Source organism: Macaca nemestrina, chromosome 5 (genome assembly GCF_043159975.1).
Source record: "Macaca nemestrina isolate mMacNem1 chromosome 5, mMacNem.hap1, whole genome shotgun sequence".
Classification (NCBI taxonomy): Eukaryota; Metazoa; Chordata; class Mammalia; order Primates; family Cercopithecidae; genus Macaca; species Macaca nemestrina.
This window is the reverse complement of record NC_092129.1, coordinates 31,560,760-31,576,274: the sequence shown is the minus strand read 5'-3', so window position 1 is coordinate 31,576,274 and position 15,515 is coordinate 31,560,760. Positions and strand designations below refer to the sequence as shown.

General features: G+C 35.2%; 1 long non-coding RNA gene across 1 annotated transcript in view; it reads right to left on the bottom strand.

Annotated features, from left to right (window-relative positions):
* Positions 1-14,396, bottom strand: part of LOC139363298 (uncharacterized) — a 69,546-nt gene extending 55,150 nt beyond the window's left edge. The window contains exon 1 of the long non-coding RNA XR_011623341.1: positions 14,334-14,396. This is a non-coding gene — a long non-coding RNA (uncharacterized lncRNA). The remainder of the gene's footprint in view (positions 1-14,333) is intronic.
* Positions 14,397-15,515: the final 1,119 nt, after the last annotated feature.

Here is a 15,515-nt window from a genome sequence, read left to right as displayed (position 1 = left end):
TAGGCTTTTATAGGGAAAGTTGGAAATAAGATATTCAATTCAAAATGTGGTTGTTTTAGCTTCAGTTAACATTATATAGATGAGATTTATCACTATCTAGGCCAGGTTTGCTACCAATTTCGTTTTAAATATTTTCCTGAGTAGATTGTTATACGATGCCAAGATGTTTCCATTGGTCTATTTAATGGTTTTATTTCTATTTTTATTTATTTTTTTGGTTAGGCTAAGATATCTATTGAATTAATTAATTTATTTTTATTAACGTAACTCAGTATTAATACACAAAATAAATTTGACAGGAGCTGAGCAAATGCTTGGCAGTCTCAATTTCATTTGCAATTAGTCTTTCAGAGTATTCTGCCTTTGGCTCCATAATGTTAGTATAGGAAAGAAAATACAGTCAAATCCCTAAGTGATATTTGGTCATTAATAGTTTAATGTGTGTTTATTTTTTTCTTCCAGGTTTTTATTTCAGAAAATAAATCCTGGATTATGTTCTCAAAGGAATTAGAATTATTTTGTGTATCTTTTTCTTAAAACCCTGTAGGCATTTTTTTCCCCTAGTGGGTTTTATAAAGGTTTAACAACTGGCAGCCCTGGAATCTGATGACCTCTTTCTTTCCTTTGACTAGATAAGGTAGTACAGCTGCTTGGTAACTTTTCCCATAGAGGCTGCCAATGGTGCTGGGGGCCGGGGTGTCCCTCTGTAATTCGATCTCCACATAGGATCAGACCTGGTCCTTGTCAGGGCTGAAATTGTGTGCTATATTAAGTTACATTTAGTGGTTTCTGTCCTACTCCTTAAACTACTGTTTGCAGAGACCATCCAACCTACAGAACTTCCTTGAGTCCGCTGGGGAACTAAGTTACAGCAGTCCACATGGTCATTCAGTCGACAGGCTGTCTGGAGCCAGCTTCTTTAGAATCCACTGGTGATGTTTCTGGCAAAACGATTCACATTTCTAGTAAAATCTCATTACATAAGGAAAGTTAATAATCTTTGGTGAGAAATGACTTGGGCTATGAACCTGCAGAGCAGGAAATTGAGAAGTGGTCAGGCAAAGTTTAGAGATGAGCATTTTGGTTTTGGTGCATTGCTTTTACTTAGCCTTCCCTAACCTTACACCTTCTTTTGTGTCTGCATTTGTAACTTCTTGTGCCCCCACTGTTATCCTCTAGTTCACTGATGTTCAAACCCAGGTGTGCATGAGACTCATTCCTAGGCCTTATCCACAGAGAGCCTGATGCAGAAGTTTGGTGCAAGGTCTTAGAGGCTACATTTTTAACAAACACCCGAGGTGCTCCTCATTCAGGTGGTCTAAGAACTATGCTGTGAGAAAAGCATCATTAACAAAATGTGCTATCACTCAGCCGACATTTGTCAAAAGGAAAGTACACTTCATAGATTATTCATATTATTCATATTTTATTGTGTCAACCTACCCTCAAAAAGAAAAATCTATTCCAAGATACCTATGCGAAACAGTAGTATAGGTATAGACTGAAATATAGGTATAGTAGTATAGACTGAAAATGCTTGATGAGTTAATAAAAGGGGTAGTTACTATTAGCAGCTGTGGCCATGGAAACCTGCCCAATGCTTTAATTTCTTCACTTTCAGAAAAGCTATTTTTGAAACAGCAAATTTTAAGTAGGAGGGAAACGGATTTGCCTACAATCCCAGCTGATGGTAGAAATACATTTTTTAGAGACTTCATTTATGAAATCAGCATGCATTAAGCATGTGCTATGTGAAAGGCATGTTTTTTTTTGTTCATTTTTAAGGCCGCCTCATATCTACTCTGATCAGAATTTAAGTCCTTGGCATTCTTCAACTCTTCTAAAGCAATAGAACGTCTTTAGTAGGTTTGAAAAGGAAAAAGGCATTCCTTACAATTTGACCCAAAAAAACACCAGAGCTCTTCAAAAAGTCAATTCACTCTTACAAAATCTAATGAGGGATTTAAACCATTTTGATATGACTCAATTTATTACAGCCACTACTTGTGCTGCTGCTGTGGCTGCGGCTGCTGGTCACATGGGGTGAGGGGTGTATTTTTGCTACTGAAATGTAGAAATGTGCACTGGCACATGGTACATTTTTTCTTACGTCAAAATAGAATAGTAGAAAGATTCAAAGACTGTGTGAATCAGGTGATGATAGCTTCTAATACCAAGGCTGGCATTCACTTTGACGTTAAGTAAATAAATTAATCTTTCTGTTTCCCAGTCTTTTGTAAAATGGAGGTATTAATAATTCTATCTTGAGGATTTTCTGGGAAGGTAAATAAAAGTAATAGTAGAAGTCCTAGCAAATTAAGGAAGATGTTTGTATATAAAGAATTATTTTAAAAATATGTACACACACATACACACATATATTTTTTTCCCTCCCTGCAAGTCTGCAAGGCAACGTATGTAATGAAATTAAGCCTCTTGCAATGGGGCTTTGTATTCTCTGACTTTCATTGATGCACTTCTCTCCTGCCTCTGTTATCACTCTTGGCAATGCAAGAATGAGGTTCAAAATCCTAAGCCAAATTAATACTTAATTGGACTTACATAAGTACTATATTAAAGTTGAAATATATAATTATAGCAATGATGGACTAATACGTGATAATGTTATCAAGAGTTTAATATTGTTCTAGTGATTTCTTAATATTAAATGACATTATTATTGGTTTTAATCAAACAATAAGAAAAAAAGCTAAATTTCAAAAATACTATTTTATAAGCACCAACAAATTTTGTTGAGATACTTCTCTAAAGGAAGCATTTTAGTTTCTAGAACCTGGAATTTCTATTGCAAATTAAAGAATCTGTGTTATTAGCATGGCCATTTACAGTTGAGCCATGACATTTTAAACTGAGATAGAGACTTGGTTGCTTTTCACAGAAACATTGAACACCTACTCTGTGCAATACTCTGTACTTGGTAATGTAGGAGACATAAAAATATTTAAATATTGTTTAAAAAATGTACCTTGAGAGAAACACTGATAAAGAGAAATGGGAGTGAAAGAAATAATGAAAGTAAATAAATCGTTTGTCTAAGATTGAAAACTAGTAGAGCCAAGACGCAAAACGAACTGTAGATTTACTCTATTGTTCTACCATGCTCCTCTGTATCATTAAGCTTAATTGCAAAGAGTGACCTTATCTAGTTACAAAGTTGGGTTTTTTTTTTCTGATTAGTTTCATACTTTGCACTATCAAAAGAAGAAAATAAGGTATTTGAAATGTTTCACCCTATTAAGAAACAACTTTAATGACTGAACCAACATAGTGTATTATCAGGACATATTCCTAACCTTGCCCCTTTCTTTCTATCTTTGTTCATTATAGCATCATCCCACTACACTCCAGCCCCTATCATCAGCAATCCATGCAGGTAGTAGACTTATCTGTGGCTTCTATGTAAGCTCAGTGTTTACAGAGTAAAATTGTTCCTCATCCAAGGGATTTTTTTACTTACTTAAACCAATTATATAAGCTGCCATGTTTTCTTTGAACCGTTTGACAAATACTGTCTTTTATTGGTTAGAAAAAGAAAGTGGCCCAAAGCATTTATACCTCTTTAGCATGTACTGTTTGAAAGTTTGAGTATGACATGAGATAGGATGCTTTGGAATCCTCGATACCATTTCTTCCTCTGGAGCACATGTGATGCAGCAGCAAGACAGAGTATTATTTCCTTGCTGGAATAACATAAAGCCTAGTCAGCCAAGGCAATTTCACAGTGCCTGACCAAAACACCTTGGCTGCTGCTCCCACGCAGGGAGACTTTTTGGCTGAGAACGAGGGCTTGAGTCAGTGATTGCTGAATGCCCTATATTTGGCATTCTACTGTTCATATAAACAGGGAGAAAAGAGCAGACGTTCATGACTGTAGCTTTACTGACTGAGAGATTTTGGTGAGTAAACGTCTACCTTGTTAACTCCATTGGGCCTTTCGGTGGCGGGGGAGGCGGTCAATATCTTTCACCTGCTCATTTTGAAGTTCTAGTTGATGTTGACAGTTCTTTGATATTTATTGATAAAATACCACGTTGACATTTCTTTCTCAATTTACTCTGTTGTGTGGATTCAGGAGTACCCCTTTAGTGCAGTATTTCTCTATGATTACTTCTTGTATTTAATTTATTTTTTTTCACCCAGACAGAATTTCTCACATTTATGCTCCAGATTTCCAGACTCATATTCATTTAGTATTTGTTCCTTGCTTAGCACAGTGCTGAATATAGAACAAACATTCATTAACTTTTTAATGGATCGATTAACTAATTGATTTCACTTGCCATTGACTGTAACAATGGAAGTAATGAACAGGTATTTACAGTGGACAAATTAGCTCCATTTGTAAGGGCATGGTGCTCTTGCTTACTGGACAAGGGTCGGTGTTGGTCCCTAGAAAGACCAATTTGACTTATGAGTGTTAGCTATTGTGTTCAACCATCCTCTTCTTAAAATTGTGAACCTATTGCAAGAAAAAGCCTGTAATGAAATCAACAGCAAAAAGCAACAGCCTAAGGGTATGTTCCCAAATGGTGGTTCAATAATGACCTTAACAAATTACATATTTGAAAGCAAGTAGAATAATAAAATAAATTTCTTTATCTCGCTGCTTTCTTTACCCTTACCATATTTTTTGTTCTTTCTTCAAAAAATAATGATCAAGTCTCTACATGAGCCAGACAGACACAGTACTAACAGGAAGAGCTATAAGGCCAAAAGAGGCACACCCTGACTCTGCCTGCATTTCAGTGGAAGAGTCAGACAAGCAGAATTATAATCAGGTCCCTATGCAATGTCACTGGAACATATAATCCAGTGTCAACTGACTGGAGGTGGTGGGAGGAGCTAATCAAGTAAGAGGGAATGAGTGCATTTGTGGAGAGAATACCATGGGAAAGGCCCAGAGGTAGGGAAAGGAGAGGCAGATTAGGAGAACCAAAATAATGTTAACACAAAGTTGGGGTCAGGAGCAACAGGAATGAGAGTTGACATTGAAGTGTTATAAATGAACCACGTTACTGTAAAAACATTAAGACTTTACTCCAAAGTAATGAAAAAGAATGGAGATTTTCAGCAGAAGCATGGCATGCTCAAATTTGTGTTTGAAACGCTTCCCACTGATGGGGCTGGGAGCTGGGGGAAGACAGGAGGCGTGGAGATAGGGGATTGACAGAGAGGATTGAAATCGTTAAAATGAATTTGAAGCATATCACCAGAACTGGAGTCTGGCTAAATGTAGGGAGTTTAGGGGAGAGTGAGTCAAAGGTATATATATCTGAATCAAGGGAAGGTAGCACCACTCACTAAAATAGGAATCAGAGAAGCAAGATCAAGTTAAAAAAAGGAAGTTCATGGATTCAATTTCAGCTTTGATGAATTTGAAATGCAGAAACGCATTTCAGCCAAAATGCAAAACAGATCTTTCTTGTTCATAATGACCTTGTAATTGTAATTCATATATTCGTAGGCATTCATTTTTATATTGCTCTCTTTTGCCTTCATTCCTATCAATCATTACAGTCAAAGTTACCTACTCTGCTTAAACAAAGGCTGTGAGGTACACAAAGGAATATAGGCAATCTCCTTGAGGTGTTAAGAGCATGGATAGGTAGATAAGATCTACATTGAAAAACCAATTAGGTAACAAAAAGAGTCATGTTTAGGGAAGGGTATATATATACACCCTGTAACAAGTGCTGTTAGATATATGCCTTTTCTGTTTGTAACATATGTATATACAACTATATATGTGATATATGTATGTATCACATATATATGTCTTTTCTACTTGTAATATATGTGTATATATAACAACATATATGTAATATGTGTATATGTAACTGGTATGTGTATGCCTTTCCAATTTGTAATATATGTATATATAACAAACAGCACCTGTTATAGGATGTCAAATAATGGAGAGGTTGAACTGAACTGGGGAAAACTTCATGCATAAACTAGGACTTGATAATTGGTTTCAATAAGGTAAAGACAGGGAAAGATGCTAGATAAGGGCATTTCTAATTTGGGGGCAGAAAGCAAGGGAAAATAGGCTATTTTATCTATAGTTTTAATATAATGTATGCCTTAAAATATGGTACTACCTAAGCAAATAACTTGCTCATAATGTTGGTTGTAAAAAGAATGACAGCTTACCAGTAGACATCCATCCAGGTGTATAATTTTAACTTCTAGCCCTACCGTCTTTCTCATATGTAGAATGTTTATTAAACTGGCAATGAAGGATGCAATTCTCTTAGGAAAAACCAGAGGAGGGAGTTGCTGTACATAAATTTGATCTGCCCTGCCTATGCCTCTAATTTCTTGAACAGCGATATGCAAGCAAGTTCACTGAAGACTTGTTCTCTCTGTAGTTATTAACAAATATTTGATAAATTATTAATGTGAGACCATTGATTGAAATATTGCTGTATTTATTTATTTATTTTAATTGAACTTTTAAGTGTTATACAAGTAAACTTGTGTCATGGGAGCTTGTTATACAGATTATTTCATCACCCAGGTATTAAGGCTAGTACCTATTAGTTACTTTTCCTGATCCTCTCTCTTTTCCCACTCGCCACCCTCCAATAAGCCCCAGTGTCTATTCTTCCCTTCTATATCCATGTGTTCTCATCATTTAACTCCCACTTATAAGTGAACACACAGTATGTGGTTTTCTATTCCTGCATTAGTTTGCTAAGGATAATGGCCTCCAGCCCTACCCATGTTCCTGCAAAAGACATAATCTTGTTCTTTTTTATGGATGCATGGTATTCCATAGTGTATATGTATCACATTTTCTTTCTCCAGTCTACCAACATTGCTATATTTAAAGTAGACAAGAAGAGTTAAAATAAAAAAACCACTTGCTTGCTGGGAAAATGTGGTCTAAAGGCCAATAACTTAGAACAGTGCTATTCAATGGTAATATAAAGAGAGCCACAAATACAATTTTAAATTTTCTAGTAGGCACATTTAGAGAAATAAAGGAAACAGGTAAAATGAATAATATATTTATTTATGTTGATAGATCCGAAATATAATTTTAACACATAATCAAAATATGTATGTATACCTAATCATAAAAATGTATTCGTGTGGTATTTTACATTCTTTCATTTTTCATATTAACTGTAAATTGCACTATTTATTTATACATATAGTACATCTCAATTCAAACTAGGTACATTTGAAGTCCTCAAGAGCCACAGAAGGCCACTATATTGGATAGCAGAGGCTTAGAGTGGAAAGCCTCTTATGTTTGGATTGTAATGGTCAGGTTGCTTATTACTGCACACATTCAGTCTGCTCCAGAGATGAGTGCTTTGACTTCTTTGTAAAAAGAAGAAGAAATAAGAAAACATAAAAGGGAATTAACTACTATTAAACATCTGGGCTCCAGGCAAAGGGCTGGATATTTTATATTTATTCTTTCATTAGTCACCACAACAGCCATTTGTAGTGAGATAAGCACATGTAAATAAATCCATACACAGACAGACATATAAGTAAATAAACAATTAAGTATTGCACAACAAACCCAATGGACAAAAAAAAATGGAAATTCAGAAATTTAGTAAGTTGTTTAAGATTACATAGCTGGTAAGTGGCAGAACCATGAGTCACAGTCTGACTCTAAAGCTGATGCACTGTCTACTATGCTTTGCTGTCTCTTAAGGCATATCCCTGGTTTTTCTCAAACTTTCAGTGAACAGTGAATCAGCACATGATTTTGCAGTGGAGAATAAGCTTTTAGCAAGATCTTGTAATAGAAATGACATCAAGAATCGAATCATTGTAAAGACATGTTACTGGACCTGGCTCCTGGTAGATCCTAACATTTAATGACAAGAAAGTAGTTCCAGTGGATTACTCAGGAGAGGCAAATGGGAACTTTGTGAAGGTAAATCAAAAGAATGGATTGTATCTGAACAAAGAGTAAGTACATCTCAACTTTCATCCAGGTTTTGCATTTAATTCACTAATGTATCATAACTCACTTAGAAGATTTGCTATTCCAAACATCTGAGAAGTGAAAGGAGGGAGTTAACATACAGCATTATGTAAACATTATTGAAAAAATAAATGTATTGGGTTTACCTTCTTTCCTTTCTATTCTACCCATACAGCCCTACAACCATACTGAGAATTTAGCCCTGGAGACATCTTCCCATATAATCTGGCATAGAAGAGTGGTTATCACAACTTTAGCATGGATAAGTCATCTGGAAAACTGATAAAACACAATTTCCTGGTCCCTATCTTCAGAGATTTTGATTCAGTGGGTCTGAGAAGAGACTTGATAATCTGTATTTCCAGTAAACTCTAATGAGATGCTGATGCTCCTGGTCCATGGACCACACTTCTGAGCTGCACTGGTTTACACAGTGAGGGATAGATGATGTAGTTTAATCATAAAGTCCGTTTGTCCTTTGCTAACTGGTCAGCTGCTTCTGGATTCCCTGAACTTCCTGCCTTTGACTCTTTTTTTCCTGAACTCTGTAGGTAGATTCAGTAAGTAAGACTTCAATGTATTCCAAGGAAATGGCAGGAATGACTTCAACAGTCCTTAATTCTTATTTGGATACTGACTTCATGGCCATAGACTACTACATGACAAAGGTAGTTTCAGTGCTGATCAAAGTAAGAGAAATTGCAAAGTGATGATCAAAGAGTTCTAGAATCTACTTGATATGGTAGAGTTATATTCTAGAACGCCGACAAAATAAAATATTAAATTGATAAATATAGTGGTCTCTGAAGAATTGCAATGAATGAGATGAGAGGAAAGTAAGAAATTGTCATGTTTTGATTCTTCAGAAAGAAAGAGAGAGAGAGACAGAGAACAAGAGCTGTTTCCACCAATACCACAGCAGTGCCTTTATTTTGGATTCTTCATAAGTAATGATGTGATTATTTATTAGTAACGATTTATGAATACCATAAGTAAAAACAGAATCATTTAGCTTATTATGGCTTCCCTAAAAATAAGATGTCTTGTTTTCTTGTTTGAGTGGGCTTCTAAACCATGAAATAAGAAAGTGTGGTAAAAAGTAAAAGTAAATTTCAGACATCTATTTTTATCTCTTCCTATGAATATGATGAAGAAACTAACCAGATGTAAGGACAAAAACAACTGAATGTCCACTCTAATTGATTATAAGATTTCTGTCCCTCTGGAGGTAGATGGTTATTAGAATGACATACCTTTGTTCTTGGCTTTTTATTCAGCCAAGATATGAATAAAATATATATGTTATGCTCATCAATTTTATGGATAATAAATTAAAGAAAAAGTGTGACTATTCTGGTTAATAATATTTTTAGGGCTAAAAGAGTGAAAGACTGATTCGAATTAAAAAAAAAACAATGCAAGGATTGGTTATATTAGTTAAAAATAATATATTTAGAATTAGATAATAACTTATTCTGCTTTGCCTCCACTATTCACATTAGAAATATAATACAGTTGACCCTCTGTATCTGAAGGTTCTGTGCAATCCCCAATCAAAAATATTGTAAAAAAATTGAAAAAAATAATGTAAAACAATAAAGAATACACATAAAATATAACATTACAACTGTTACATAGCATTTACATTGTATAGGTATTGCAAGTAATCTAGAGCTGATTTAAAGTATATGGGAGGTTATGTGTAGGTTATATACAAATATTACCTTGTTTTATATGAGACTTAACCATTCACAGACTTTGGTATCCACAGGGATCCTAGAAGCAATTTCCAAATGATACTGAGAAATAACTATTGAGTTGAGCTTTGGGTGACACATTTTATTAGTTTGGTGCAAAAGTCATTGCTGTTTTTACCATTACAAGTAATGTGCAGAAGTAATTGCAGGTTTTGCCATAAAAAGCATTACTTTTAATGGCAAAACCACAATTCTTTTTGCACCAAACTAATATAACATATACAGACAAATAGAACAAGCTCCAAGGATAGTTATTAGGAGAAGTATAGAGTGGGAAGCCGCATCCTATCAGGAAATGTCTATACTGTATCCCTTGCTTTAGTGCATTTCAATGCCATCTAGCCACTCATGTCTGCAATTAGATCCTCAGGAGAGATACGACATGGATTAGTTTAGCCGAATACGTGTTTACTACTTTCTTCAAAACCTCTGTTTGCTTCCTAGTCTCAGGACAATACTAAAATACATTAGAGATGCCCTTTATTGTGATCCCTTAAAGCAAAACTAGAGCCAGGCCCAAACAACCAGTTAGGTGTCCTTCCCCATTGTTGTCCCTATGGCTCCTCTCATTCTCCAAATCCAAAGATTTTCTCTTAAGGACAAAGTTTTCCCATGATGACTCTTCTAAAAGTGAAAGTAAAAAAAAAAAAATACAGCAACAGTGGGAGAAGTACCCACTCCCATCCAAAGTGGCACATTCATTCAGTGACTTGAGATATTTGAAGTAATATTACTTGGAAAAACATATTTGAATAATTCTGAGGGTAAAACGTGTACACAAATTGGAAGTAGTAGTGAAAGAGATTCTGGCTCAATACAAGAAAGAACCTGAGGGAAAGGACTCTTGGTTTTCTGTATCTTTTCATGGCCTGGGACTATACATGGCACATAGTAATTTCAAGAAATACTTGTTGATGTGTTGAGTGAGTAATTAAATAAATAAATGACTCAGAAGAGGAAATAGGCTGTTTATGTCAATTATGGGGGATAATCTGGTAAATCATCAGATGATATAACTCTATCACATCTGATTATTTACTTGATTATGCAACTGATTGCATATAACTCTATCACATCTGATTATTTACTTGATTATTCCCCATAATTGGCATTATAGGTAGTTCAGGCATCAAATGGGCCTAAAATTATCTCAAAAATCTGAGAAAATTTGAGATTCTTCTTTAAGTTACTGTCCCTTCTTCTAACAATAATGCCTCTAGCTTCTTTGTTATTTTGGTTCTGGACCAGATGTTCACTTAGATATAGTCTAAAGTCAGTTGTAAGTATTCACAGAATTTCTAATCTATAAACACCTTCCCGAGTTTTGTGTTCTGCTGTCATGTGACATATAAAGCAAGATTTCTGACTTACACAGTTTTGATATATTTTATCAATATTTTAAGTCCAGATGCCATCAGGTGATTAGATAGATCAAATAATAAAGCACATCTTTTGCTACTCAATTCATCTGGGAAAAACCTGCCCTGCCCTCTACTACTTTTCTTGCTGCAAGAAAAGTGATTGGAAAGAGAAAACATTTTGTAGTTAAACATTCCTGGATATAAATTTCAGCTCAGCCGTATTTCGGTTGTATAGCATAAGGCAAGCAACATTACTTTTCTAACTTAGTTTTCTTATCTATGAAATTGAGTAAGAGTATATACCTTACATGATTTATATGGATATTAAGTGAGATATTGCACTTTAAGTATCTATTACAATTCCTGGCATACCGCAGACTATAGAAATGGCAAAGGCATTGCTGGTGGTGTTGATAATTATTGATAATTAAGTATCTATTTGCTTCCTCTCCTTCTGTGAAGAAGATCAATTCAATTGGTTTTACGTGAAAAGAACAATCTCAAGGCATTGACTATTTTTAGTATTTCTCATGAGGTTTTATTAAACAGTTTAAACAAGCAGAAAAATAGGTCATTTGCCCATAAACTGCCACGATTTTCAGACTGTTGCCTGTTTTGGAAAGTCAGCATTCATTTCAACCATATTGAAATCATATGCTGAGCAAGTCTACAGTGAAAGGACAACCCAAAGTCATGCTAAGGAAAACATAGCTTGGCCCACGTCCATCCAGCTGTAAATAAATTTGGATTTTTCTTGATGGACAAGAGTCAGGTTTCCTTATTGCCATAGGGAAGAATAGGTACAAGCTATGAAAGAAGCTTATGTAAAATATTTACACAAGCCTTCTTTGATATGTTAATGAGCTAGATTCTTTGAAATGAAGCCTACTTTTGCCTATACTACTTTTTTAATAAGCATAATGAGCAAGAAACTTAGACTTGGAAAGTCTTTCTTACTTGTCACTAACTTGGTTGCTTCAATTGAAGTACTATACCAGTTTTAAGCAAAGGAAATGAAGACATCATTGTACAGCAATGCTTATTTTTCTGACTATCTGAAAATTATAAGGATCGTGGTAGAATGGACCTGGTTATGAAGACCATTATTGCCCATGAAGATGGCCAGAATGAATGAGGCTGGCTGGGCTGTACTCCCACTAGGCTCTTAAACCTGAGCACTGGGGTTACCAGTAGGTTGGACATTTAGGTCTGTTGTCATTCAATGACACTGAGTTTACATGGAATAAAAAAGCAAAAGATTTAGCTCTTTTGATTCTGAACTAAATGCTCTCTGGAGACATTGAATGGTTGGCACTAATAATAATAATAATAGTAATAATGATAATAAAACCTATTTTAAGTGAACTATCTTATGACATTCAATGCTGAAAATGTAGTCAGGAGCTCAACAAGACTCCAATAGGAGCTGTAAAACTGCAGTTATTGAAAAGTGCAAATATAGTATATCTTTCAAGTATTGAAAACAGACATTCTCCTTGGCAGCTGTCAGAAGAAATGTGTCTTAGCAAATTTCCTGACTGAACTAAAGCATTCAGCATTTACTTAAAGATTTTGAAGCTATGGCCCAAATTGTAATTAGCATACTTGTTACTGGCACTGAATGCCTTCTTTCCAGGAAACAGATGTAAGAGCAAAGCTGAAAGTGATAAAAATTTCATTCTTCATCACTATAGAAAATCATTCAATGATACTTTTTCGTTTCTACTCTTGTCATTCACAGCACAATTTTTTTTTTACCAATATTTCCTGTTCATGCACAAAAACAAGCAGCAGCTACAGCCCTGAAAATACATGCCTCCATACTGCTAAGATGGCAGGCAGCCCTTGATACACAATTTAATCTGTATCTTGAATGTTCTAATAACATGATCCTTTTGGCTGCAAATGAACCCAGTTGAAAAATTTGAATTGTTGATGTTGAGTTAACATTCAGAGAAAACTCAAAAGTGACAGCCAGCCAGTGGAGTGATAAGATTTGACACTGGTCTAAATCTAAGCAAAATATAATATTTTATTCCAGGTTCTTTAAAACATATAAACCTCTCAACTCAGCAGTTGTTTTGGGTTTACCCCAAGATAGACTGAGCAGCTGAAGAAAGAGCCATTACATAGCCAGTCACAGGAGGCTGCCTTCCTTTAACTGGCCAATGAGTGGCTGAGATCTTAGTCTGGCTGGCACTGTTGGCTATATTATTTGCTCAATCAACCATTACAGCTAAAGAACTCAGTTGGCTAATTTTTTGTTGTTGTTTTGATTTGATTGGACTTGATCAGCAGTTGGAATGAATGTATTAAGTCAGCTGGTTGTACCATTCACTTTGACTCATTATCTGGACTTCAGAGGAGTGAAAAACCACATGGGATTCGTGGTAGACCGAGTAAATGTATGCGGATATCTACGCCTACATAGAAGGACCTATTTCTGCCTTTTAATGTTGCTTTATCTTTGAGTTGGGGTAGGAAATTCTGCAGCTTTTAAAACTTTATTTCTTTCTTACTGGCAGAGATATTTGCAATATTCCCATTGATGCATCATAACCATCATCATCACTATCATTTTTCAGCTTGAAGAGCTGAAAGTCCTAGAAAAAGAACAGGAGGATAAAGAATCTTTATTTGTATTCCTTCCCATATTAAGAAATCAGACAAACAGCTTTTTATCTTCCTAGATGAATGGCATACTTTTGCTCTTGAATACATGGTATGTGTTGTTGTTAAACAGAAGAGTGTCTGATAGCTTTCAATGAGAAATCGGTCAGCTTTTACAGTGGCTGAAATTACAGCTTGACCAAATTTTTCAGTGAATTTGTAGAAACTCCTTATCTCTGCCTCTTTTCTCTTTTTTTCGTTTCCTCTCCTCTTTCTCTGTCGTCCCCTCTCTCTCTCTTCACTTTTACTTTTAAACAAAATTCCATTTTCTAGATTATACTCCTATGCACAACTTATTTCTAAATCTAGGGCAGATATTTCTAAGATATCTCTAGGAGTTGATCAAAGAGTTAGACGATCTTTGCTATTATGATAGGCTTAAAAGTTGAAGGTCATAAAGTTTGAGAGTGGAGTGATGATAGAGTCAGTATTTTACTTGATGACTAAAGCTCATAAATGCTTGAGATGATTCTGTTGGTGGGAATACAGAAAAAAGATATGGTAATTCAAGGAATTAATAAAAATAAAGGTTTACATTAAAATGGAAAGGGGACTGGTTTACGTACTCACATTCACAAGTATTGGTTGCGGAAATTAGTATCGAATCTGAGAATGAGCCACCTGATCGGGATATTGTCTGAGCCAGCAGTGGAGTCACTCATCTATGTCACAAATGACTAAGCATTGTGAGTAAGGAAAAGGATGGCATAGCAACCATTCTGGTGTTGGTGAATCCTAGAACCTGGAAAGGGGAAAGGATTACCTTGGCTTATCAGTCAGAGCTGCCCATATGGGATAAGGCCCATATAATTATTATAAAGAACCATGTAATCATAAAGGACCATATAATTTAAGGGCCAAATAGGGCCTGTGAATGTTGAAATTTTCTTTCTAATTAATACTCCTTGTGTCAATTTAATGGTCTTGTGATTGCTCGTATGATTACTGCCCTGATAAAAATATATCAATAGTGAGTGGGTCTCACAAATGGAAACCCAATTCAATAAACATGTATTGAACACCTAATATATGCCAGGTACTGGACTAGGTGCCATGAGCTGAAAGAAAATGTGAGATGTCATCTTTACATCCAAAGACTTCACAGTGGTTCAAAGCCACACCACAATTTTTGTAGTTAACTCACAACACTTTTTCCTTTAAGTCAACGATGTATTTTAAAAAGTAAAAGTTATAATGTAACAAAATCACCAGCCTTATAATCAAAGGAAGATGTCTCCATTTTGTCCTTGCCACCAGTGCACATGCACACACACTCGTGCATGCACACAGATGCACACACACACATAGACATGCACGACCCACATTTTCTTTTATTATCTTATTCTTTTTTTTTGAAGCTTAAGAAGGATTCAACTTCTTAGGCTGTGATTGGTTAAATATTTCTGGACATGTATCAATCTTTATATAAAAATCATAACCATCAGTAGGGATGGTACCAGGTTATAACAAAAAAAAATCATAACCAGCTACCATTAACAGAGGAATTAGATTGTAACCTCTGTTTTCCTTTGGTGAAATGACACCTCCTTATGTCATGACACAAAATGTTCATTAAAGAAGATTGCATGCCATTAATCCTTTCCTACCATCAGTTTACATACCATTAACATGGTCTTCTCTTTTGGGTTTCTGTATCTTTTTAGGATATATGAAACACTTTTAGTTAAAGGAGTTTTACAGTTCATGTAGCATTTTTAGTGGAAAATTGTTTTCAGAATTATGTTCCATACA